This window comes from Eretmochelys imbricata, chromosome 22, assembly GCF_965152235.1.
Source record: "Eretmochelys imbricata isolate rEreImb1 chromosome 22, rEreImb1.hap1, whole genome shotgun sequence".
NCBI classification, from domain to species: domain Eukaryota; kingdom Metazoa; phylum Chordata; order Testudines; family Cheloniidae; genus Eretmochelys; species Eretmochelys imbricata.
The window spans coordinates 15,825,567-15,853,018 of record NC_135593.1 but is presented as its reverse complement, the minus strand read 5'-3'; positions in this window follow the sequence as shown (position 1 = coordinate 15,853,018).

Here is a 27,452-nt window from a genome sequence, read left to right as displayed (position 1 = left end):
TGTCACTGATGATGTAAAATGCTGCATCTTGAGCCCTTTCTGTTGAGTTTTATCAGTGGAACCTGGTGCCAACATCTATAGCAAGTGGTTCCAGTTCAGAATCAGCAAATTTTGAGTGACCTGAAAAAAAGTTTCTATCTCATGGAGCAACCACCCCAGCACACACACATTCAGGTGATATTAAAGCATACAGCTAGAAGGAAAGGGCCAACTCATGTAGTGAGCTGATTGGAGGATGCATCCATATGATGAGCTCCACCCATGTTTCTCCCTGAGCAGCTGATTGGTGCATGGAAAACCAGCCATGTTTATATGGGGTCAGCAGTTGGGACCACATTTCCATGCACGGGCCGTGAGACTCTATGCCTTGTTTTCCTCCTGGTCAGGCAACATACCAGCAGTCCCTTCTGCACACTTTCCCCCTCCAGCTCACGCATAATTTATATGGTATTTAAATAATAAATTGCATGGACGTCGTGGTGGAATTGATAGCACTCAAAGTAGGTCACTAAATACATCACTGTATAATTTCATTGAAAAATCAAACCACAGAGCTTATAGAAGTGCAGGATTGCTGGGGATCTGCAGTATTTTAGGACTGGTTGTATTTAGGGCAAAACACGAGGGCAGTTTCTACTGGGTGACACCTCAGCTTCCAGCTCACGCAGCCCAGCACCTTCTGCCTCAGGAAAACACCTCCTCCGCCTCCCATCCCCCAGCCTCACCTGGGGCCTGGCAGCAGCAGTCATTCTCACCTGGCAGGACAGGATCACTTCAAGGCCCGTATTAGTGCAGCACCCCGACCTGAATGGCACATGGGTCCCCTCCCTCCCCACAGAAATGCCCAGACACAGACCCTTCCCCCTGGAGGCCTAATTTCTGCCACTCTGCAGGTGCACGGGGTGCCTGAGTCAGAAGAGGATCCCCTTTGAGAGTCACTTATTCACCTCACATGTCAATGAGATTTGCTTTGACAGCCAAGGACAATGTCCTTCTACAGCGCCCTACTCCCAGCCCTGCTGACCCAGGTGGGGACAGACACCCCAGCCTGGGACTAAGCATGCTTCCCCCATCTGCCCAGGCAGAGAAGCCCCCCTCCTCCAGCATTGATCATGCTCCCCTATAGCATTCCCAGTCCCAGACAGCCCAGGAAAGACACCCCCAGGGTCTCAGTCTGCAGCCCTCCCAGCTCACACTGACTTGGGGAAATAGACATAGCAAATACCCATTCATTCATGGCAGGGCATATCGTGCAGTCATTAGCCCACTTAGGCAGCCACAATCACCCTGCTTTACAGGATGAATATTCTATGTCTCCACATGTAAATATCCCCTCTTCCCCACCCTCTAAAATGTCCCTGTATAAACTGGAGAGGAGAGGGGAGGTTCCTCCCAGCTGTAACCCCCCACTTTGGCTGCAGCCTGGAGTTGCATGTAAATATGTCCCTGAGATCTTTCCACTGTAGACAATTATGGGGTTGTTGGGTTTTTGGTTTTATTTTCCCTTTTCCTGTTACCGTCTCCAGCCACTGCAACAAAAGCCTTTAAATCACAAAGAGAAATATTTGGTTTGGTGGGTTCTCAAGAAAGCCCAGGGGGATTCATTCAAGATCAGCAACAATCCCAGCTGCTCGATGCCAACTGTGCAGCCAAGTCCCCTTCCCCAACAGGCAGAACATTTCACCTTGCCACCAGCAAACCTCTTGATGTCAGTGCTTCTCAGCTGCCTCGCTGCTTGAGCCCTCTCTGACACTGATTAAACCCTGTGTACTCGGGATTACCACATATATTGCCGGGCTCAATCTGTCGCTCGAAGGGGATATTAAATTCATAAGCGGATAAGGTTAGGTGAAGTGAGGATGAAGAACACCTCATGTTGCACCTGCCAGGCACAGATAAAGTCTGTGTGCGTCTGGGCTAAGCAAGATCCCTCCTCCCTTTACATCCCACGTCACTGGAATTTCAATGTTCTGGGCCTGCCATTTAGAAAGGCAAACATCTCATATGAGGCTTTGCACAGCCAGGAGTGAAATTAATCCGGTGTTGAGGGCCAGCATGAGGCCTAGGTGCCATTAAAGTTCCAAGACACATGTGTGAATTTCACCCAAAGCCAGCAAAGATCAGAGATGGTTACAGGGCTTCTTGGCAGAGCTGCCAGGGAGGAATAATCGGATCAGACTGAAGAGAAAATGAAACCAATTAAAGATCTTCCACCCCAAGTCATCCGATTGTTTGTATTTCCCATTGTCTGGGAGTTTAAAGATGAGGGCGCAGAAGTGGCTTTGTGACATAGGAGAGTGCCGCGGGGGTTCGTGGCTTTTTCTTCTGTGTAAACAGTGCGTGATTTGTGCTGGATTGCGCTTAACATATTTTTTAGGCTTTTATGATCTGTGGATAGCCCGTGCAACCACTGAAGAAGTACTGGAGATGACTGGAACTCAGCAAACATCAGTCAGAGATCTTATGAAAAGAAAGGTTTCAGAGTAACAGCCGTGTTAGTCTGTATTCGCAAAAAGAAAAGGAGGAGTTGTGGCACCTTAGAGACTAACCAATTTATTTGAGCATAAGCTTTCATGAGCTACAGCTCAAATCTTAAGCTTATGCTCAAATAAATTGGTTAGTCTCTAAGGTGCCACAAGTCCTCCTTTTCTTTTTATGAAAAGAAAGATTCAATCTGCAGGACACATTTTTAAGAAGTTCAGCAGGTGATGCATGTTCATGGGCACTGGACAGGAAAGTTAATGGCAGAAGAACACAAGGCAGAAAAAGATCTTTGGCTGGCCGATGTGGTATCCTGGGTGGATCAAAAGCACAGTTCATCCACAGAGAGATTAGCAGAAGACCATACAGGATGGGCTACCATGTTTGTAAACCTCCAGTAATGGAGATGCCACATAAGAAGAAGATTCTATGATCTATGATATGTGCTGTTCAAGGTCTGCAAAAACAGCCTCTAAGGCAGAAGGCAAAGGGTGTAAGTGTGTAGTTATGTTGCAGTGGCATTCTTCCTCTGGAGAGCTTTGGGGGTGACATGATATGGAGAAACAAGGGGTAACATGAGAGGGGACTTCCCCTTCTGTGGGAAGTCAGCCAAGCAAACAGGAGAGGACTCTGTTACAAAACAAAACAAATAAGCTAATCTGATCTTGTGCTTAACACATAGAATATCCTCCAGGCCCTCTCAGAGCTGCCAATGCTTTCTGTCTGGGTCCCATCAGGAATGCAGGGAAATGAACTATCTGAATTGTGGGGGTTCAATGGTTTTGTCCTTGCAGAAAAAAATGAGCTCCAGGCCCATCAGAGTCGGGAGCAAGCCCTTTTCTGGCTTCTTAAAAGAACTAGATCCCTAGCAGGGAGTTTCTTTTGCACTGCGAGCTGTAGGGAAAGAGCAAGAAGCAGTGAGTGACTGTTCCAGCAAACAGCTGCTGGCTGGCTCTCCTAGAGCATGAGTCTGTGTGAGCTCCAGGGCCCACGGGCCAATCACTCCCTGAGATGGGATTTCCAAACCAGACAGCGCAGGAAAGATTGTGCTCTGTTCAGAAGAGCATCATTGTGATCCCACCATAGAACGGCCGTGGAGCTTACGCCGAGTTGCGCTGAAGGGGGAAAAGGCATCACAGAGGAAGCAGTGGGAGGGCTGGGTCTGTGTTCCTGAGGCAGGAGAAGAGACAGCTCGAATCCTAGGGCTAGGCACCACTTCAACACTACTCTGAGGGCTTAAGGGGTGTGTACGTGGCAGCTGCCATTTTGGCCGACACTCTGGAGATTCAACCTGGGCTAAAAGCTTGAGCTAAGGAGCCAAGGCTGGGGTGATAACAGACTCCTATCCTCTGCAGATCAGTCACAGAGGAGACCTGTAACACGCGCTCACCCATGGGTGCCACATAGCTCTTGCGCTGGTCCTTTACACAGGGGTGAATTTCACCTACAACAACCAACCCAAGGAGGCATGGCTGATCCAACCTTCCCCCCCTCCATCCTGCCACTGTAATGACACAATGAGCGCTCTTGGCCTTCTGCATACCACCCTTGGGAACGTCCCCTAGGAGGAGCCGGTGCCCTCAAGCTCTGCAGTCCTCTGCGTCTTGGCAAGCAACTCCATCTTGGTAATAATCACTGAAACAGAAAGAAGCGGCAGAAGCTATGATCTAAAGAAATATGGCTGCAAGGAAAGGATGGCTTTACCCACAAATCCCCTGGATCAGAGGAACTAGGAAAGAAAAGACTGAAAAAGTGCAAACTAAGCCCATGACAGATCTGTGCTTCCTTCTGACACAGATTTCATCGCATAAGGCCCCAGCATCCCTTGGCATGAACAGCGGATGGCACCTTACCTCTGAATTCCCTTTCTTTGATAGGTTAAAATAGAGCCTTTCATGTTGTTTTAATATGGCTTGATGTGTAATTAATTCTGGCCCCTTTTCAGCTTTGATTAATTGGGCACAGGTACCTGCGCACGCTCGTTGAATAGTGCCATGCATTCCTTAGCTCTTGTTGGGCCTGGCTTCTCTTCGTGCAGACTCTAAGCTCTAAGCACAGGCAGGTAGGAATCAGCCATAACCAGCTTTTACCCGCTGCCAGTGCCAAGATGGAATGGTAATAAACCGATCCTCATTGTTTCAGGGGCACAGCTGGAGACCTGATGTTAGGTGGATCCAATAAGCCAGGGAATTCCAGGACACACGCAGTTCACCGAAAACGAGGTGCTTCCGTGTAATTACACACCAGATTTAAAATGCAGAAGGAGTGCTCTTGTCAGGGGCGTTATGCCTGCCAGGTCAGCTCAGAACCCTCCTCTCTCATGGAAATGTCAAGGCATTTGTTTACTTGTGTTCCTCTTCTCCACGACTCTCCCTCCGCCAGGTCTGTTCGAGCGCCTACGGCATGTGTCATGCCATACAGAGCATAGCAGGACATTGCCCTTGTGACTGGGGCACTGGACTCAGGAGATCTGGATTTAATTCCTGGCTTTGGCACAGACTGCCTGTGTGAACCTCAAGCAAGTCGCTTCATTTCCCTGCACGGCATTTCCCCGCTGTCAGATGGGGATGTGTGAGGGGGTTTGCAGAGGCTAAAGGAGTGAAGGAGCAGGACTGGGCCAAGAGGCCCCCACCACTCAGCAGCCACGGAGCATGCTCCAAATGGAGAATCTGCTCAAAGTAGGACTCTGACAGTCAAGCAGGGAGATCGGAAGCAGCCCAGCAGAGGCTGCTCTGGTGCACCAGGAAGAAACGAACAAGACATTTAATGTCTGTCCCCCTTGGGTCCTGGGAAGGCGTGCTCTTGAGAGGAAGAGCCCAGATCCCCCTACTTTCCCTTTCCCCGCCCGCGCTCCCTGCCATCCATCCAAGAGAATTCTGTGGCATGCTGCCCATTAGGCCTGCTGACCTCCGAGTGACACCTGCTACAGAATGATATTTCCTTTCTCCCACCCTTTGTCTATTCAGATGGTAAGCTCTTTGGGGCAGGGACTGTCTCTCACTGTGTGTCTGTACAGCACCTAGCACAATGCGGCCTTCAATTGCTACCATAATGCAAACAGCTAATAATACGAAGTGCAAAACGAAGAGGATTCGTTTTCCCCATACAGAACAGTGTGGCAGTGTTTGGTTTATTTCCCAAGCTGTATGCCAGCTTTAGCTCTATTCTAGGAATTTGCTGAGCCTGCAGCAAAAGCAAAATACACGGATATTTTTGTGGGTCCCACATAAACAACGACTTCAAACAAGTCTCTGACAGAATCGTGGCTATTTAAAAAGCAGACGTTCATAGACTCCTCAGAGCCTTCTTATCAGAGTAAAACCGTTTTCAGGAACGTTAAATTCAGGAATTAAACCTAAATCGTTCTTTAAAGCCTTTTAAGATACTTTATGGTAATCTATGTTATCTCACAAGCACCCCAGTTACCGAGGTGTAGTTTCCTGCTCTACAACAGATGGCTGTAGAGAACGGCGAAAATGTCCAGGAGCTCTGCTCTCGATAAAAATCTACGATCCATTCCTAAATGTAATAAGCCGATCGATCAGGAAAATAGATAGAACTCTGCAATCGTCTTACTCTGTGGGCGTCAGGAATGCTTCCTCTCCCTCAAAGCTGCAGCAGCCCACCAGGCCTGAGCTGTTTGAAAGCCAGGCTCAGAGATAGCTGCTTTCTGAAGGCACTGAAACAGACGGAAAGGTTGTTATAGCAACAGGAACGTCACTGCAGCACCTCCCTTTTCAGCCCTATCTTCTCCCTGTCTGGTGGTCCATGCACATTGGGAGCTAATGAGCCCAAGAAAAACACAGGATCCTGGCTGTGTCCGGCAGGCTCCATAAAGAATCCCCTGGATATTCGTTACAAGTGAGTCCTGTCTCTTCTCTGCCATGAAGGAGGTGAGAGCATCTAACACCTGGGACATGTTCTGGGGCATGAAAGGTGCCACAGAAAACCCCTCCAGTCCTGAGAGAGGCCTAACTCAGGACAGCTAGTGAGTGCTCTGATGGGTCTAAGGCTATAGAAACCAAACTCAGGACTTGACCCTGCTATAACTCAGCATCACACCCTAGACACTGACTGGCTCAATGAACCCATTGATCTTGGGGACCCAGCTAGAGGTGCCTCTGGCCGGGTTTCCAGATGTGCTGCACACCTGTAGCTCCAGTTGAAGGTGATAGAAGTGGAAGATGCATTCAGCACCTCTGAATATCAGACCCAAGGTGTCCCAAGTTGGACACCCAAAAATGGAGGCAACCAAAATCCGAGGCCCCTTTGGAAATTCCAGCTCGAGGAATTACTTTGCTGCCTCTCTGAATTCCCTGGCTGTGTACTGCTGTGAGCTGACACAAAACAGCTACCATGTTCAACCCCAGAGCTGGCTGCACTTCAGTGTTGCATAAAGAACCACCTGAACATTCATCTGCAAACCAACTCTGTGGCCAAGAAGTGTCTTGGGTATTATTATTTATACATATTACAGGAGTACTGACAGGTGACAGCCAAGGATCAGGGCCCCCTGGTGCTAGGCACTGTACGCACATCAAACAAAAAGATGATCCCTTGCCAGGAGTGCTTAAACTAATTAGATATGGTAGATAAAATATATGAGAGGTATATATATATATATCCCTAGGGATAAAGAGAACTCTGTTTTACCATTGCTGCATATGTATAACTTTGACTGTGTCTCTTTTGAATACGTAGTCTCAGATGAGCCTTCATCAAGTATCATTGTTTAAAGCAGATGAAGACAAAATGTCTCGATATTCGCCTTGTGGCGGTGGGTATTTTTGGTGCACTATTTGAATGCTATCACAAAAGAGATGGCAGGTAATTTACATGTAATTTATCAACAATGAATATAGGAGTTTGCCGGTCTGAAAAGAGAGAGCATGTATTGTTCAGCTCCAGCAATTTACTAAATCGATATTGCCAAAAGCCTCTGTGATGCGCAAGCGAGAAGCAGAGAAGACGCATGGAGCAGCTTGGAGCCTCTGGTAATATATGTGTGACACTGACCACCAGTAGTCGGCCTTCCATAAATTGAGGCTGGTTCGGTGCTGGCTCTGTGCAGGGTGCAGATACTGCTCTTGTTTCATTGCACTATTGTTGGGCAAGGAGACATTCTCATTTCTATTCTCACCACCATTTTATTTATCCTCCTGAGTCTCCCCATGAGCCGCTCCTACCTTTGCTTTTCATTTTGTTTGCTCCTCAAAGTCCCCAACCAACTTGGGCGAGTGTGTGTCATTTTGCCATGGGCCTGCACTGGGCACAGCACAGAGCCACAGTTCCCCAGGGAGCAATTTTGCCAGCTGCACACTGGGAATCCATTTAGGATAGTGCAGCCCACTCATTTTCCATGAGAGAGGCCAAGGCCCCAACTCCTCCCTACCCCACTGGGGTGATGTGCACTCCCAGGAATCTATGGAGGGAGGAGCTCCTGAGCTACCCTTTCCAAATAATCCTGGGTGGGTGTCAGATGGTGACCGCGTCCAGCCTGTGACCATAGGGGGCGAGGCCATCAGCTCACAGACGCAGGGGTTTTTGCATTGCCAACCTCATTCTTAGACCCATTGCACCCTCTCTCCCTGGTGGAAAGTGCTTGTCACCACAGGTTTGCCTTTGAACAAGATTTAAAGGTGTTCTTGCCTTAGGCAGAAGGTGCTTGTGCACCTAGTCTAGGCAAGACCTTACACGTCCTCGAGGTGTAGCATAGACAAGGCAGTGTAGACTTTAATGAGTGTTTAACTAGTCGCTCTCTAAATCCTAGCCAGGACAAATCCTGTAAGGAACTTTCTACACCTTGTGCAATAGCAGACCTCTGATTGCCTAGGCACTAGCAAGGTGCATTGATGCAGAGAATGGAATGATATCTTAAACTGCAAACACAAGGGCCTCGTGAAACACTCCGTTCTGTGGTGTTCATTACTGTGACTCCTTTGATCTCAGCATGGGGCTCTTACAAGGCAGAGATAAGACAGAAGAATAGCTCAGGTGTCGGAGTAGCAGCCCTGTTAGTCTGTATTCGCAAAAAGAAAAGGAGTACTTGTGGCACCTTAGAGACTAAGAAATTTATTTGAGCATAAGCTTTCGTGAGCTACAGCTCACTTCATCGGATTCATGCATCCAATGAAGAGAACTGTAGCTCACGAAAGCTTATGCTCAAATAATTTTCTTAGTCTCTAAGAATAGCTCAGCACTGCTTTGCAACAAACCACTTATTGATTGCAGCTGGATTTAGCCCAGGCTCCAGACCCACTGTTATTACTTGTCCACAGCAGCCCGGCTGTTGCTGCTGTTGATATCCGTTAATATTCGGGCTAGTGCAGATGATGAGAGGTCTGCATTCTGTGCTGGCACAAGGCAATTACAGTGACTGGTGCTCTCTTGACTCATTAAGTATGAACAACTAATTGTAAGATCAGTTTCCTTGTTCTCTTTATTTTTCCCCAACTCAGCTTAAACTCCATTCTAATGACATTTAATCACAACTGACATATATTCTAGTGCGTGTAGGGACTAGGGATTGAAAGTGTAATGGTGCCTTCCAGGCACTTCAGATATTTGGGTAATGCTTCATGTTATATGGCACAAACACAGTGTCACTACCTCACCTGACTAATGTCGCTGCCGCGGGCTGTTGAAGTCGAGTCTACCTCCTGCCATCTAGTGAATGGAGCTTGCGATGATATGGGGCAAACAGAGAACAGTTCTGGCTTCTAAACAATTGTGTTGCATGCATGGTGATTCATTCAGGACCTGCCAAACAAAAAAAGTGGGACTTTGGATATTTTTTTAAAGGTCTAGGAGGACACCCAAAGCTACCTCAGAATTGGAGGGGAGGGTGTAAAACAGGTGATAAGCCTCTCTCAGGTGGGGTGTGACACAGGCATTTCATAAATTTGGGGTGTCAAAATCCAGGTTCGGATCTAATTCTATAACTAAATGAGGTGGTCATTTACCATGCAAACAGGGAGCAGGGGTGTAAGGCTGAGTGCCAGTGGGCGATCCCGCAACCTCTCCCTGGCCGGGCCCCCACACAGCTGCCCCTCCTCCTTAGGCAGAGCAGTGAGAGCGAGAGAGAGTGTCTATTAAACCACTGGATGCAAGGGCTGCCATGTAATATTCACACCATTATCAAGACACTATGCTGGTCTCAGGACACTGCCTTCCCCTTTCAAGGCTCCAGCATTGCATGCATCTACCCCGCTGTTCTTATTCAGCTCACACCTGTTCTGCCTGGTGCCTCTTTCCGTCCTGCTTGCACATAGCTTGGGGGATCAGAGGCATGTGAATTCCCCAGTCACGCTCGTCTCTGTAGCCAGCCATGTCTTCTGCTCAGTTATTCTGCTCCCCACTGTGCTGATTCGCTCCTGCCTGGCATCAGTCGGGTATAAATATGATGTCCCCTTTGCTGTTAACAAGTCTGTGCCCTTGGCGATCAGCTGGTTCGTCTTTGTCTCCCTGTGCCTCCCTCGCAGCTATTTCCCGTTCACTGGCCTGTGCAATTCATCAGCCCTTTTGACATGAGGTAGGGTGACATCTTCATTAATACCTGTCACGGGTTTCACAAGTTTCAGGCCCAAACAGATCTGAGTTTTCTCCTTGTTCCTGACTGTTCTCAGCCTGTGTCTCTGTGAGCCTGACCCTAACCCAGCCTCTCTCTGCACTCGCTCCTGGAGGGCACTTGCCCCCGATTGCTCCCAGGGCAGAATGTTTATTCTTTGTTCTTCCTCATGGTGACTTGTCTTCTGTGATTACTTGAAATATTAACATTGGCAAGAAGCTTTGGCCTGGCCTGTATTAGAACACTGGCACCTGGGTAACTGAATTGATTTAAACACTGCACTGCTGTAACCCCCAGTCTAGATGCACTTAAACTATGGGGCAGTGGAGCCTCCCAGATAGAGTACTGGCCTGGAACCCAGGAGGTCTGGATTCTACTCCCAGTTCTGCCACTGGCCTGCTGGATGACCTTGGACAAGTCACTTCCCTTCCTTGTGCCTCAGTTTCCCCTTCTGTAAAACGGGGATAATGAAGTTCTATGCTTGATAAAGTACTTTGAGATCTACAGATGAAAACTGCTACATAAAACCTAGCTATTATTATTATTATAAAGAGCTAGGTGTTAGGGAGGATGGGTCCATCAATGGCTATTAGCCAAGATGGTCAGGGATGCAATCCCATGTTCAGGGTGTCCCTAAAGTCTCTGATGGGCAGATGCTGGGACTGGATGACAGAGGATGGATCACTTGATAATTGCCCTGTTCTGTTCATTCCATTTAAAGCACCTGGTACTGACCATTGTCGGAAGACAGGATACTGGACTAGATGGACCATTGGTCAGACCCAGTATGGCCGTTCTTATGCTCTTATTATTAAGCTGGTGTAAGCAAAATAAACTGATTTAAGTGCAGGTTAACCCTGTTTAAGTGTATCTACACTAGGGGTTTGCACCAGCGTAACTAGATCAGTTGTAAATTGACTTAGCTACACCAGTGCCACATTTCTAACACAGACAAGCCCTTCGTTTTCCTTGTGACCCCACCAACCAACGTTGATGCGAGCACCTCCTCCTCCGCAGCTGGAACAGCTTTCCTGCCTCTCTTCCCTTAATCAGCTCTGCCACTCATTTCCAGTCTCAGCTGAAAACATTCCTTCGTTGCCACAAGCTCCCCATTCCTCTCCATCCCAGCTACCTAGCACTGCAGAGCGTGTTGAGGAACGGTTTGCATGAAGGGCACTGTCCCACATCAACCTGGCTCATGTGCCCCAGCGTGCAGTCAGGCTACTACCCTTTTCTCCGCACAGCACCTTTCTCCACCTCACTGCTAGAAGCCAAGCCGCTGCACGCCTGCCCCGTGTGCAAAATGCACACCCCACCCCCTGGATCAACTGGGTTGCAGGCAGGAAGTTTGTGTCTAAGCACAAATAACTCAGCGGCTGGGGAAGAATAAAATAGAAGGGGAAGCTTTTAAGTGGGTTTTTGATGAGTATTTTGATGTTTGACTAACAAGGCAAATCTGGGAGTCTCTGGTGCTCTGCTGTGATCTTGGAGCCTGGTATTTCACCCATTTTAAGAACCATTTGCTTGCAACTACTAAGTCGTCTTCCCTTTCATGGCGGTTCTGCCTTTGGGGGGAGCGCGCTCCTTGGAACTTTGAAGATCCTGGCTGTTTGAATCCTTCAAGTTCATTTGTTTATTGAACCTCAGGGGGCCACAGCACTAAAGCGATTCCCGAACATGTTCAGAAGCTTTGCAGTTTTCCTGCTAATTAGGGAGTCTTTGGGGGCTACACATGAGAGGTTCTGTTGCTGCATATGATGCTGGCATAGAGCCAAAGCAGGGCTGATTTTCCAACCCGAGTGACACATTTTTAGTCTCCCTGCCCCAACCGGTTTGTTCAAGCCAGGTACCTGTCAGCCCCATGCACATGCAGCTCAGGTTAAGAGGTAGCAAGATGGTCAGCATTTAATTAAAACAGAAATAAAATAACCCAACTCCTCGGGATGTGTGTTTACTCCCATGGCCAGGAATGACCTGGAAGATCACCTCAACAATCATACAGGAGCCAAGGATTCCTTTCACAGCATTAATGGGCCGAGTGGACAGGGCGTCAAGAGACCTGGGATCGATGCCCTGCTGAGTGACCTTGAGCAAGGCCCTTTCCCCTTCCTGTGCCTCAGTTTGCCCTCCCACCTTTTGACTATTGAAACTGCAAGTTCTCCAGAGAAGCAGCTCTCCCTCGCCAGTGTATATGTACAGCACCTAACGCCATGGGGCCCTGTGCTCAGCTGGGTGCTACTGTAATACACTTAAATAATAATAATAACCATAAATGTACAGAGAGCCTGCTCCAAACCCCTTTGTAATTGATGGGCAAAAATCCCACTGGGCTTTGCATCAGACCCAGATTGTGTTGCAGTGTGAGAACCAAAGTGATCCCACCTGCAACCCCTAGGAAGTCCTTATCTGCCTGAAGCTCTAGGAGTGAAAACCTCTGCTGAGTTCAAGTGCTCTCAATTTTGCCAATAGGCAAAGGAATCTTGTTAGGGTCAAATATGGGCAATTCCCCTCCTCTAATCCCCTCTAGCTTTTCATCAGGGTGTATCTAACTGACTGGCAGGAGCTGAGCCTTCCTGCCAGTTCAGGTGTGGGATAAGGAGCTGCTATGTAAAGCCCTCCTGTTGCGAACCAAAAATCCTCTCTTCCTGTGCGTGGCTGGTACCATGTGCCATCCCTCCTGGGGCTATTTCCTGAGGGTCTGAGTGAATTCATAGTCCCCATTAAAGGATCAAATCTGTGTCATGATCAATTCAGCTACTGGTGGAGCTTGGGTCACCCTCTGGCCCCCAGACCACACCCAGACTAGCCTGTGCTTTGGAGGATTTACAGCCAGATCCAAAGCCAATGGGAGCTTTGCTGTTGGCTTCAATGGGCTCTGGATCAGACCCATATATAGGTGGGCAGCACTGGCCCTAGCTGTCTGCAAGCTAAGAAAATGGTACATCTGAAATCCATTGCCATGGGCTGCCTGCTGGGCCAGCCTCTAACGCAGTCTCATGACCCCTGAATGCTCCCTTACAGGGGCCTTTTCTAGCTGGGGAGGGCCAGGTTCCATAGTGGGGGACAGAAGGGTTCATGTCACAGTCGCTCTGCAATTCCCTGGCCACCAGATCCCGTGGGAGTAGGCATGAGTCATTGTCATGGCAACAGGAGGGGAGATATTTGAGAGGGATGAAATAGACCTAAAGCAGGCTATAGCCACAGGGTGCTCTCTGAGCAAGCTGCTCTCTGCAGGAGTCGCTCTCTGCAATATCTGACCCTCTGCAACCTGTCTACCGCAAAGTTAAACAGAACATGTCTTGATTTTAAACCAACAACAGTCCTGAGGTGTTTTTTATATGAAACAAGGAAACAATTGGTACTTTTTGTGCAATTCATTAGAGCAACTTTATTTGCCCTAGAAAGAGAAACTGCCTGTAAAGCACAATGCTCAGTTCAGAATCGGCACTGCAGGGCTCAGGGTGCTGAGGTGCCTGCAGAATTAATTGCTAGGTACTTTCATTACTGATTAAATAGAAAATCTTCAAATGCCATTAGAACATGATGATTAAATGTGCCCCGCTCTGATTGGATGCGCCGTCTCTCCTTTTCCACTTGTGCTACAGGTCACCTTCCTGTTTGGTAAATTGCAGAAGGACACATCTATAATGAGGAGACAGCAACATAAATAAGCGTGGCCCACGAGGCAGCCTGGAAACTGCCTGTCTGAAGCTAGTCCCATTAATGTAAATGGAAAAGACCTTGTAGGAGACTGGGTGGCACAGTGACCAAGTGGGAATCTTTCTCCATAGCTGCTTCATATGGGAGGTTTGGCTCTTTCCCTTTCTGGGGTTCAGCATTCAAGTGGCTATTTCCTGATGAGAGTTTTTATCAACTGTCCAGAGCAAGCACCCCACAGACAGGTAGGGCTGCATTCCTGCATGGAGCAATCTCTGGGTCTGCAGCTGCAGCCAGAAATGCAAACAGGATGTTAGGATGTCTAAGGAATGGGATGGAGAATATGACAATGCAACGATACTGACCACCCCGTCTCAAGGGAAATACTGCAGAACTAGAGGGGCAATGAGACTAGTTAGGGGCCAGGAAGAACTCTCCAGTGGAGGTGGAATTGTTACCTTAGAAAGGAGACAAATAAGGTTGTGATAAAAGTGAAAAAACTAATGACTGAGCTAGAAAAAGGGAGACTGGGAGCTTCTGTTCTTCCTGCCTCGTAACACAAGAACAAGGGGATGCTCAGTGAGAGTGAAAGGTAGCAAAGTGAAAACTGATAAAAGGAAAGACTCTTCACACAGCACATAATTACACTGTGGAACTCATTGCCACATGATGTCATTCATTAAAGCAAAGAACGCAGCAAAACTCAGAGGGCTTGGACATTTGTATTGAGAACAGAAATATCTAAAGTTAGAAATGTTAATGCTAAAAAATAAGTTTGGGGAGGGATATAAAACCTTATGCTACAGGACTCAAGCCCATCTCTATCTGCTAGGGGTTAGCATGAGACCTTCCTGGGGGCAGATTACCCTAAAACTGCCTGCTGCAGGGTTTCTTGTGCCTTCCTCTGAAGCAACTGGGGCTGGCCACTGTCAGAAAGAGGAGACTGGGCTGGACAGACCATGGGTCTGATCCAGTGTGACAATTCCTCTGTTTGTCCCTGCCCAGCAGAGAAGATGCTTTGAGGGTATCAGCCTGTGCAACCTCAAGGGAACTCATGGGTTCGCACCGTGATGGTACAAAGAGGCATGAGGCCCTTGCAGAAGTTTCTTGGCTCCAGCCCAGGACATGCCATCACAGGAAGAGGAAGGTCAGTTTTTAGGGTCAGCACTGTTGTCTGATTTGGCTGCTACGTAGAGCGACAATCAGGATTATGTAGACTCTCCTATGCCAGTCTGGCTCATCTGGGGCCTAGTTTTAATCCTCTCCAATGTCCACTCCCAGATTCACTCAGAAGAGCGCACAAGGTGCAGATGAATTTTACCTGCTTCCTGCCAACGCCATAGCAAATATATTTCCCCTCAGAAGGCCCAGCTGGTTCCATGGCCTTTTGGACCCTGCCAGAAGCTGCCAGGGCTAGTCCCCTACTCTCTGTATTGCAGAAGCACCTAGAGACCCCAACAGAGATCAGGCCCCATGGCGCCAGGTGCTGCACATGCACATCAGAACAGACAGTCCCTGCCCAGAAGAGCTAGCAATTGAAATAGACAAGACTGGCACAGGGGAAAGAGAGGGGCAGAGAAGTGCCCGAGGTCAGCAGCACAGCTGCAAATGGAACCCACATCTCTGCAAATGGAACCCTGCCCACTAGACCAGTGCTTCTCAAGCTATCTGATGTGGGGGACCGGCAATTTGTTTTCCAATGTGCGCGCAGACCAGCAGCCAATGGCTCGCGGACTGGCACCAGTCCGCGGACCACCACTTTGAGTAGCACTGCCCTAGACCACACAACCTGCCACCCCCAGGAAGGTTGGTAACCACAATATAAAGTCTGACTTGCACTCTGCTGCTTGCCCCAGTTTCCAGCAGAGGGGGAACTGCACTAGTGCAAATCGTAGCTCACTGAGTTCGCCCTGCCAGCAATGGTGCAGACACACGGCTCGCCACTGACAGCTGAAAGCCCCAGTGCAGATAACACCTCAGTGAGACGCCAAAGGGGATAAACTTTAACAAGCCCAGTGCTGAAGCCTGAACTCCTGGGCCTTCCGCATCCATGGCTCAACCCTGATTACACTTCATTATTACATTGTATTTCATGGGAAAGCCGGAGCTTGAGCCGCTCCCTTGCAGGGTAATGAAATCGCTGTTTATTAAGCCACACGGCTCAGTCAGCAGGCGAGGGACGCAGAGAACTGGCAATGGGATGGATCAGAACTAGAGTTCTGTCTTGCTCAGCCAAAGGAAATTAAACTCGCCTTAAGGATAGCGTAGGAAGCGGGGGAAAGAATGGATCTGTGCCATGCTACTCCCGTGGTTGTGCAAGGCAGCAGAGGACAAGGCCGCAGATGCAGTCCAAAATGGGGGATTCCACAGACTGCTCTTATTTACAAAAAGAAAAGGAGGACTTGTGGCACCTTAGAGACTAACCAATTTATTTGAGCATAAGCTTTCGTGAGCTACAGCTCACTTTCTCAAATAAATTGGTTAGTCTCTAAGGTGCCACAAGTACTCCTTTTGTTTTTGCAAATACAGACTAACACGGCTGCTACTCTGAAACCTGCTCTTATTTAGTGTGTGTGTGTGTATCTTTGTATGTGTGTATTGTTGTGTGCGTGAGCATGCGTGTAGGTGTATGCATGTGTGCACATAAACCTCTTCCCCTGAGAGTCGCTATCCCACCACTGTGGTCAGGCTAATGCAAAACGCTGACCCTTCACTGTTGGCCTGACCCTGTCTGAAAGAGGGTGCTGTTGTCTAGGACCACGTGCTAAGGAAGCTCTGGGCTCTTGACGGGTCTACCCTGGGTCTTGATAGCTGCAACATTGCTTTCTCAGTGGGTCAGAGAGCTCAGCCCCAGCCACCACAGGGCTTTGGACGTCAATATCGGGGCCTTGAATTGGACCCAGAAATGAATAGGGTCGCAGGGGGGTGGATGGCACTGGTATGGTGCATTTCCACCTGTCTGTCCTGCCCAAGAAGCAAGCTGCCACCCCTGCATGTGGCCAGCTCAGTAACACCAGGTACAGCAACTCCATCCTGCAGGTGGCAAAGGCACATGCCCCAGAGGCCAGGTCCTTGGCCAGCAGCACTAAGCCTGGGCTCCCTGGGTGCTGTACAGATACACAGTGAGACACAGCTCCTGCCCCAGAAGGTTACAGTCTGAACAGACAGGACAGATGCAGGCTGGGAGGGAAAGAGGCTTGCCTAAGATCAGAGGCAGAGCTGGGAGTTGCACACAGGTCTCTTGAATCCCAGCCCTGTGCTGTCTCCACTAGGCCACACTTCTCCCTCTTATGTGTGTGTCTAGGAGAACAAAGAAGTCAGCTGCCCCTTTGCTGTGGTGAGAGGATTTCTGATCCCATTCTGCACTCACAGCCAAAGCCCCTGGTTGAATAATGAGACTGATGCATTATCTGCTTCTGAACTTCGTGTGCCGAGCAGGTGGAGCCATGTGGATGATTCTGCAGCCCACGCACCCCAAAGCCTCTCTGGGTATGTCTACCCTGCAGCTGAGAGGCTGGATTCCCAGCCCGGGTAGCCAGACTCCCGATAGCTCCGCTAGTGCACTGCGAATAGGAGCATGGGCTCAGGCCCACGGGGGACAGGCAGGCTTGGGCAGCTAGCCTGCGCCTTCACCAGTGCCACCACATTCACACCACTATTTTTAGCGCACTCGCTTAAGCAGAGGTAGCAGGAGTCTGCCTGTCTGTGCTGGGCATCCAGCTGTGGGGTAGACCTACATCCAGACCGTGGGAATTAAAGGGAGGGTTGTACCTTGCACTTCTCCACAGCCACCGCTGGAGGTCAGTGCTGCTTCACTAAACGGGTCAGTGACCAGAACTGAAAATACCAGGTCCCAAACTATGCCCATGTACCCCCTGAACTGACCCAGGGTATTTGCCTTGGGACCCAGGGCCGGCCGTAGACCAAAGGGCGCCCCAGGAGGAACGTCTTCCACGCAGACACCCCCATTTGTTAAACTTTGGAATACCTCATTTTTGATTGCATTTGTAGCCCATTTCATGACTTTGATGCACAATTTGCGTGTATGACTTATCCCTGTCATACAAGATGATAAATTTGCACACTAGGATCTGTGAAGATGTATTCATTCGTGCCCTATATAAGCAAATAAAAAAAATAGTTTTCCATCAAATTTGCCCCTTGCTGCAAACTAGATTATAATTGAGCTTTTCGCTTCCTGTACTGAGCTCCTGAAGGCTTCATGGGGTGGCATCTTTTATTTTCGAAGGGGGGGGAACAGACCGTATAAGGGAGAGCAAAAGTCTATGTTCTGCAGTCTTTGAAAATCATGAAACATTCTATGTTAAGCATGGCAAAAAAAGTAACAGTATTTCTTTTATATTGTTGCGTAGATGGGGTTTGATAGATATCTGGTGTCTCGTGAAATATGTCCTTTATCGGTCGCCACTTACACTATTCAAAGTCTTCAAACACAAGTAAACGTTCACAATTACACAAACAAGGTTCACAATATGGCAGCGGGGTTCTCACTTCATTCTTCTATCTCACTGACTGGTGCCCGCCCCAATATACCCGCGAGGGCCTCGCTGACAACATTATAGGAAGTTTGAGGAAAATGTAGTTCTCAGAAAGTCTGGAAGGTTCCACAAGATTCTACAAAGTCCAGAACATTCTAGGAGGCTAGTGAAAAATGAATCCACATACGGAATACCTGAAACATGTTACTTTGCACATTCTATTTTCCCTTTTGCCACTAACAACAAAAACAGCACCTCGAGCCTGGCGCCCCCCAAGCCCAGCACCCCAAAAGGTCACCTGGATCGCTTGCCCCTAAATCCGGCTCTGTTGGGACCCCGAGGGGACCCATAACTGCTTAGCTGGCCCTTGCAGCCCTGTGGAGGCAAAGCGGGATCCCAGACACCCAGACATTCCACCAGTACCCGTGAGATGGATTGTTTAGGAGAGATTAAATGAACACAGCTTCCCCACGAGTGCCATCTAACCCCTATGCCAGGTGCTGACCCTTGGACACAAAGCCTGGAGTCCCTGGCTTCCCCGCCCCGCAAATCCATCCCTGGGCACCTGCAGAGTTAATATCTCATTTGTGCTGTGGAGCTGGCAGGCGAGCCGTTTCCCCATCACTCAGGACATGGTGGTGGGGAGGCTGGAATGGGGGCTACCTGCCCCTCCCCCTGACTGTCCCTAAAAATGCCCTTCCTCTGATTGATGCTTGTTTGGAGATCTGAGTTAAGTCAAAAAGCTACAGCCAGGAGCAGGACTTAAACCCACACCAGGGCAGGGGTGGGGATTCCTCGGGCACACAGGCAGTTCTGGGTTCCCTTCCATGCACCAGCTCCGCTTTTCCCAGCCCTGGGAGGGGGGCTGAGTCCTGAATAGAGGGCAAAGTGGGTCTGATGGGAGCCCAAATGAAAGCTCTGTGCAACATCTTAGATCTGCAACTCTCTCCACCTAGTTCCCACCAGCTAGGAGCCTTTATTAACCGCAGCCTGATTTACATTTCACAGCAACAGCTTTATGCAGTGGGAGCATGTGACTTGGGGAGCCTGGGATTGGACTGATCTGGGCGTACGAGACCGGAATTATTTATGAACAGCCTGGGGGAGGGGGTATCTCTTGCACTGTATTCTCCACTCCCTAGCGCAGCTTTGCCTCTTGGCAGGAGACGGCCCGGTCTCCAGCCCAGCTGCTGCCCTTTGCAACGGGCATCTCCAGATTCAACAAAAGAAGAAGATGGATACTCCCAGCCTTAAGAGATTACTGGGACCGGATCCTGCTACAAAGATATGTCAGTGTTTGCACATTCCAGGGCCGAGCAACTAGGGCTGGCTCATCCCAACACTCCCCCACCATGCTCCCCACTGCCCCCAGAGTCGCCTGGGCAGCAGGAGGAGGGCTGTGCTGGCTAGAGCATTCTTACCAAGGGCTGAGAGAGGGTCCAGGCGGGGAGAAACCCCTGTCTCTCTCACAGTAGAGTTACTAAGGAGGTGGGATTCTCCGGGGGGCTCTGCACAAGCTCAGCACACAAGGATCAGCAGCGTCCAACCCCTGGGACTGGCCCTGGCTGACTCCTAGAAGGATCCCCTTCACTCCCGGCAGAAGGCATCAAGGGGCTGACTTCAAGGCCAGGTACATGGGGGTGCCCTGACGGGAGAAGGGGGAGGCACTAGGCAGATTTTATTGCCTGTAAATGTTAGCCGGGCCCGGAACGGTTAAAGGAGTAAAGCCTGGCTGATGGGCTGCAAAGGTTAATGGCTGCTGAGCTCAGAGGCTAGAGCCTGGGCAGGTGCACTGAATAATTTGGGCAGCAGGGAAGCATAAATAGAAAGCAGAGGGAGCAGGACAGTGCTGGCTCTTAGGATCTAAGCAAGCCCCTGGCCAGCTATCTGTAAGTACAGTGCTCTGCCCATTGTTCAGGGAGACTAATGGGGAGGAAAATGGAGCTTGAAAATGTTGTGAGGCTGAGGGACTGGCCCTACAGAGGAGGTGGGGGAATGAATAAGGGGACTTAACTCTAGTCAGGGCAAAGTCCTAGAGACAAGGGATGGGTCCTGCAGTGGGGCTGGGAAGGGACCAGGCTGGCCCTGTGAAAGCATCTCATGTATCTGGGACAGCCCCACTGCATGGTAACTCTGCCCCATTGGGGGGTTTTGAAGGAAGTGTGATGGCTCCAGGCTCCCCTGCTCCTGCAGCCCAGGGGTTGTGCTGAGGCCCAGGCCTGCATGGAGGCACTCACTACAGACAGATCCTAGAAGCGACTTGCAGCAGTGGGCTAGTGCAAGTGTTTAGCATGGAAAGGAAACTGTTTCTCATCCTCCATGGGGCACTCAGCCCAGGAGTGGAAGGAGGCGCCCCCTGTGCTATTTGAATGCAGGGAGCACCAGCAGCTCAGATCCCTCTCCAAAACATCAGCCGGGAAACAAATCTCCTGGTGCAGTGTCTGTTCCCCTGGCCAGCCCCCGTATGCTGGGCACAGCAGATCTGGTTTATGGTGTCCATGCCAGGCAGTGTCCAGCACAGTGTCTGCTCATTTCAAACATTAACCTCCCAGTGCAACTGTGAGCGCCAGCTGCAAAGAGCAATGCCTGGCTCAGTAAGGCTCCGGGGGGCTCCCAGCTGTGCCCCGTTAATGCTAAAGGATGGGCAGGGGCAGCAGCGAAATCCCTCAGGGCCTCAAAGAGGGACAGGCCAAGCCCCACGAAAGGCAGAGCAATGTTCTAAGGGCATTCCGGCTGGGACTTTAAGTGTTGAATCCCTGCAGGGCCGGTCGGCATGCAGTCCCCAGGCAGGGTCTGGCAGCAGGCACTAGGGCCACTGATCCTTGGTGTACAGAGGCTGAGCAATGCGAGGGCCTTTCCCAGTCCAGCTCTGGTGAGAGCACTACAGGCTGGCCCGTGCACAGCTGCTAGTCCCCTCAGCAGAGCCTGGGCCAGGGTATGCAGCGGGGGGGCCGTCTGCTGGAGTCATTCTCAGGGTTCCTGTCCCATGGCACCCTCTCTGCCGTCTGCTCACATAATTCTCCCCCTTGGCTTGCCTGCCCCAGCTGTGCTTTCCATGGAAAAGCCCTTGGGAGCCTCCTAGCAGCGCCCATCTCCCCTGGAGAGTTTATTAATGGGGTCCAGCCCCATGTGCAGAGATCTCTGTGCTTGCTCCCAGAGACCTGCCCCCCAGAACCTCCTCTTCTCCCCAGTGGGCTCCCAGGCTGCACGCTGACTACAGGGCTTTGTTCCTCCCGCTGAGTCTGGACACACATGCAGAGAGACTTTCCATGATATACTAATTTCATAATGGCTTTGTATTATCCTCCAGAATTCAAACCTCGTACCGAGCCCCCAGATCATCCGCCACGATCACTGGGGCACCCCAGGGATAACGCCAGGAGGTTCCTGAGCTCTGCATCAGGTTGAGGGCTGGGGTAACACATGGGCAGCCTGCTGGGACAGGGCCGTTCTCACATGCCTGCAGGGCTGGTCAGCAATGGCAAGGGGTCCTGGAAGCAGGAATGCATTGCAGCTAGTGATGGGGAGCAGGACCCCAGGCTTTCATTTGCAATCACCACAGCAAGGTAGCCCTGCAACCCCTGGCATGGAGAAGAGAGGGATGAGCATGTGGACATGGAGCAGAGCCAAGAACCCCTCCCCAAAGGAGCTGCAGCACTGAGTGGGGGGGGGGGGGTTCGTATGGCTGTTTGCAGCGTGGCTGGGTTCTGCCTCCCCGGCAGGACTGGGGGAGGGGTTGTTACAATCTAGGCTCTTTCCAGCCTGGGGGGCAGTCGCTGCCCATGCAGGGCTGCGGCCCTGTCCTCTCCCTCCCTGCACAGCCTTGGCAGCAGCACGGCACACAGTTCCATCCGCATCTTCCCTTGGATTGCTTGCCTTTGGCTTGGGCCCCGCTGGAGTACTCAGTGGCTCCTGGATAGGGAAGGCAGGAGGGTGGAAGGCTCCTGTCTGCCCCCAGTTCCTTCCCCACCCCGGTGTCTGTCGTAGCAGAAATCAGCTGGAATGATTGCTGCAAGGAGCCCAGGTGCTGGCTGGTGGGTTGCTGCTGCCATCTCCTGGGCAGGGCCTGTCCGTCTCCTGCAGCCCTTCCACTGCTCATTCCCCTCTGCTCCCATGAGCCTCTCACACCAATCCAATAATTGGTGTTGCACAAGAGGTGGTTGCTTGCCCCAGTGCCCACTGAGCTGTACCCTGCAGTGCCCTACTGTGCTGCCTGCTGATCTGCACTGCACACTGCATGGTCACCAAGCTAGTCAACTATTGACACAGGAAGTATTGAACCCATGACTTTGAACCCATATCAGCTGCTGGCCTTCGGTGCCACACCGTGATGCCCAGCCCTATGCAAATACAGTGGTGCATGCTCAATGTGATCCTAGGGTAGCGCCCATGTATAAAAATAGCCTTAGATAAAGACAAATAAAAGAAGAACAAAACTCTGGTTTGCTGATGTAACAGCAGCAGCTGCAGAGCACCCATTGCTCTCCTCCCAGATTGGGGAGATCCGGCTTGCTTCCCATCCACCCTTTGGGCAGCATCTCACCCATGCCAACCACCTTCCCCACGGGCAGGGTGTTCCAGCTGTGGGCTGCACGTCACAAGGACTAGCTCCACCAAACCATTTTAGCACCTCCCCCATTGCGGGGCTGGCTGACTGGGTGCTGCCACAGCGAAGAAGGCAAATTAAATTCATCTACATGGTTGTTTCAGAGATTTCTTTTTTTAAAGATAAGTTGCAGGGCGCATCGGGACCAAGGTGGAGAACAATCCTGAGAATGTTCTCCTGGAGAAATCAGTGAGGTTCTCTCACCTCGATATGTTTCAGAGTAACAGCCGTGTTAGTCTGTATTCGCAAAAAGAAAAGGAGTACTTGTGGCACCTTAGAGACTAACCAATTTATTTGAGCATGAGCTTTCGTGAGCTACAGCTCACTTCATCGGATGCATACCGTGAAAACTGCAGCAGACTTTATATACACACAGAGAATATGAAACAATACCTCCTCCCACCCCACTGTCCTGCTGGTAATAGCTTATCTAAAGTGATCATCAAGTTGGGCCGTTTTCAGCACAAATCCAGGTTTTCTCACCCTCTACCCCCCCACACACAAACTCACTCTCCTGCTGGTAATAGCCCATCCAAAGTGACAAATTGGTTTGATTACCATGCACATTGTAGGGAGAGTTGTCACTTTGGATGGGCTATTACCAGGAGGAGAGTGAGTTTGTGTGGGGGGGGGGGGTGGAGGGTGAGAAAACCTGGATTTGTGCTGAAAATGGCCCAACTTGATGATCACTTTAGATAAGCTATTACCAGCAGGACAGTGGGGTGGGAGGAGGTATTGTTTCATGATCTGTGTGTATATAAAGTCTGCTGCAGTTTCCATGGTATGCATCCGATGAAGTGAGCTGTAGCTCACGAAAGCTCGTGCTCAAATAAATTGGTTAGTCTCTAAGGTGCCACAAGTACTCCTTTTCTTTTCACCTCGATATGGTGCTCATGCAATCTCCAGAGGGATCCAGCAGAAATAGAGGGGGGCCTACGTCCAGGGCCAGAACTGCGAGAGGCCTGGAGGGGTTTCTGTGTGTGACTGAAGATGCTGGGCCTTAGCGGAGAGGGGGCATTGCAACAGGAAGGTGGATAGAGAAGGTTAATTGGGTGCTGCCCTTCCCTCTTGCTCTCCTGCCCAGGAGCAGTCTGTGACCAAACCTACACAAACTCAGTGGCTAAAAGAAGAACAATGAAAGCCACTGGGCTCTCAGCTGGATGACTGTCCGGGGCTGTATAAGGACAGCATGTCGCTCTCTGTTAGCCTTGTTCTCTCAGACTGTTTTAGAATCATAGAATATCAGGGTTGGAAGGGACCTCAGGAGGTCATCTAGTCCAACCCCCTGCTCAAAAGCAGGAGCCATCCCCAATTAAATCATCCCAGCCAGGGCTTTGTCAAGCCTGACCTTAAAAACTTCTAAAGAAGGAGATTCCACCACCTCCCTAGGCAACGCATTCCAGTGTTTCACCACCCTCCTAGTGAAAAAGTTTTTCCTAATATCCAACCTAAACCTCCCCCACTGCAACTTGAGACCATTACTCCTTGTCCTGTCCTCTTCCACCACTGAGAACAGTCTAGAACCATCCTCTCTGGAACCACCTCTCAGGTAGTTGAAAGCAGCTATCAAATTCCCCCCTCATTCTTCTCTTCCGCAGACTAAACAATCCCAGTTCCCTCAGCCTCTCCTCATAAGTCATGTGTTCCAGACCCCTAATCATTTTTGTTGCCCTTCACTGGACTCTTTCCAATTTATCCACATTCTTTTGGGGATTTTTTTTTTGTTTTGGGGAAGCAAATAATGTACATTGTGTAAGTCGCTAATATTGTTGTTACTGCGGTGCCCAGGGTCTCGCTGCGCCAGGTGCTGTATGCGCCCAGCGAGTGCCGCAGTCCTGGCCCTCAAGTGATGCACAGAATCTCCAGAGATGTTTGCTTTTATAGCTCAAGCAGGAGTCAGCTCTCCCCATCCGCCTCCCGAGCTGGTTTCCCCTAGCAGAGGTGGGCTGGGGGGAGAGTAGTGGACTTACAGATGGGTTCAGGAAGAGCGGTTCCTGTGGAAGAGGTAAGCATTGGCATGAGAAGCTGATGAAGTGGTGGGTGAGGTGGGCACGCTGGTGGAGCTGAGGAAGCAGGGGTGACATGATAGCTGAGACAAGGATGAGAAGCTTGAAGTAGACATGGTGGAGCAGGAGGGATTGAGAGGGGGTGAGGAGCCCATCCCATGGCTTTCCTTTGGGAGACACTAGAGAGCAGAGCTCCCTCATTAGAACAGGTTTCAGAGTAGCAGCCGTGTTAGTCTGTATCCACAAAAAGAACAGGAGTACTTGTGGCACCTTAGAGACTAACATTTATTAGAGCATAAGCTTTCGTGGGCTACAGCTCCCTTCATCAGATGCATAGAATGGAACATATAATAAGATAGATATACAGATAAGATGGAAGTTACCCTACAAACTGTGAGAGGCTAATGAGTTAAGATGAGCTGTTATCAGCAGGAGAAAAAAAAATTTGTAGTGATAATCAAGATGGCCCATTTAGACAGTTGACAAGAAGGTGGGAAGATGCTTAACTTAAGGAAATAGATTCAATATGTGTAATGACCCAGCCACTCCCAGTCTCTATTCAAACCCAAGTTAATGGTATCTAGTTTGCATATTAATTCAAGCTCAGCAGTTTCTCCTTGGAGTCTCAGAGTAGCAGCCATGTTAGTCTGTATCCACAAAAAGAAAAGGAGGACTTGTGGCACCTTAGAGACTAACCAATTTATTTGAGCATAAGCTTTCGTGAGCTACAGCTCACTTCATCGGATGCATTTAGTGGAAAATACAGTGGGAAGATTTATATACACACAGACCATGAAAACATGGGTGTTATCATACACATTGTAAGGAGAAAGAAAAGGAGTACTTGTGGCACCTTAGAGACTAACCAATTTATTTGAGCATTTGGTTAGTCTCTAAGGTGCCACAAGTACTCCTTTTCTTTTTGCAGATACAGACTAACATGGCTGCTACTCTGAGACTCCAAGGAGAAACTGCTGAGCTTGAACAGGGCTGCTACTCTGAAACCTGTCATTGTAAGGAGAGTGATCACTTAAGATGAGCTATTACCAGCAGGAGAGTGGGGTGGGGGGAGAGAAAACCTTTTGAAGTGATAATCAAGGTGGGCCATTTCCAGCACATTTCCAGGAGTTAACAAGAATGTCTGAGAAACAGTGGGGGGGGGGGGAGGAGAGGAATAAACAAGGGGAAATAGTTTTACTTTGTATAATGACTCAACCACTCCCAGTGTCTATTCAAGCCTAAGTTTTCTTCAAAACCAGACTCCAAGGAGAGACTGCTGAATTGGAATTAATTTGCAAATTGGATACAATTAACTTAGGCTTGAATAGAGACTGGGAGTGGTTGAGTAGTTTTTGTTGTGTGGTGTTAGAACCAGATTCCACCCCCCCCCCAACACACACACACCCCCAGGCACTGCAAGAGGACTCCTTTGGGTTGGCCAGTGGCCTTTCTAATGCGGATGAGCAATGAGGAATTTACCCCTGGGTGTGTATGTGTGATAAATAACAAAGCACCTTTATTGTGAAAACGAAGGGAGGTGATGGCAGAAGCTGCTGCTGGCTTTGTGGGAAATGATTAACACCAAATCCACTCTACTCAGTGACTTTAGGAAATCCTAGCTCCCCCCCACTCCCACCCCCCGGGGTGTATGTGGGGATGGGAAAACAAGAGCACAGAGCAGGGCTTTTTGACCTTGGGGTCACAAACAGATGTTGGGTGCTTGCAACACCCCCAGGAGGAGGAACCCAGACAGTATGGGAAGGTTGAGAATTGGGGTCACTGAGTTTAACGAGACTCTGACTCCTTGTGGCAAACTATCCAATATGCCCAGATCCTGCCCCGTCCTGTCAGCACTCCCCCAACTCCCTCATCTCCTCTCCCCTTGCCCTGGGGTGCTTATAAAACCATGTCCGCCCTCCCTGTGTCCATCTCCCCCTGCTGCTTAGGCCCTGCCTGACACCATCAGCCCTCCCCAGGCGGTGGGCCCTAAACAGGGATCTTTCACATCACTGACAGCTAGGCAGCCCCTGAACATGTCCATGCACCCTGGGATTGGGGGTGGCACTTCTGCAGCCTGGCTGGCTTCACCCCCCCATGTGTGTGGCAGGAAACTGAGCATTATAGCAAAGCTGCCCTGGCAGAAGAGTTCCCCTGGGTGCAGCAAGCTTCTTTTTGCCTCTGGGCAACTGCTTTCCTAGCCTGAACAGTAGAAAAGTGATTGCAGTTCCTGGAATATCCAAGTCCTCACGGCAGCAAGGGAGAGAAGGCTGTAATGGAGAGACATGATTGTCCTGGTGGCCTGGATTAGCTTCCTCAGTGCTGAACTGGAAGAGCCTTTCTGAAAGAGAACAGGGTGCTTGCCAGCTAAACAGCCAGGGAGAATGGCTGTTTGCAGTGTTCTTGTAACCATGTGGTCCCAGGATACTAGAGAGATAAGGTGGGTGAGGACTTTGCACCCCTTGATAATTTGTACTTATTCCCTGATAACCAGAAACTTCTACGCTTAAACTCTGTACCATTTTTTTTATTTTAACAACATCATAATAAAATTATTAAATCTTCTATTGGACCAACTTTTGTTGGTAAAAGAAACAAGCTTTCCAGCTACTACATAGAGTCATCTTCAGGTCTGGGGA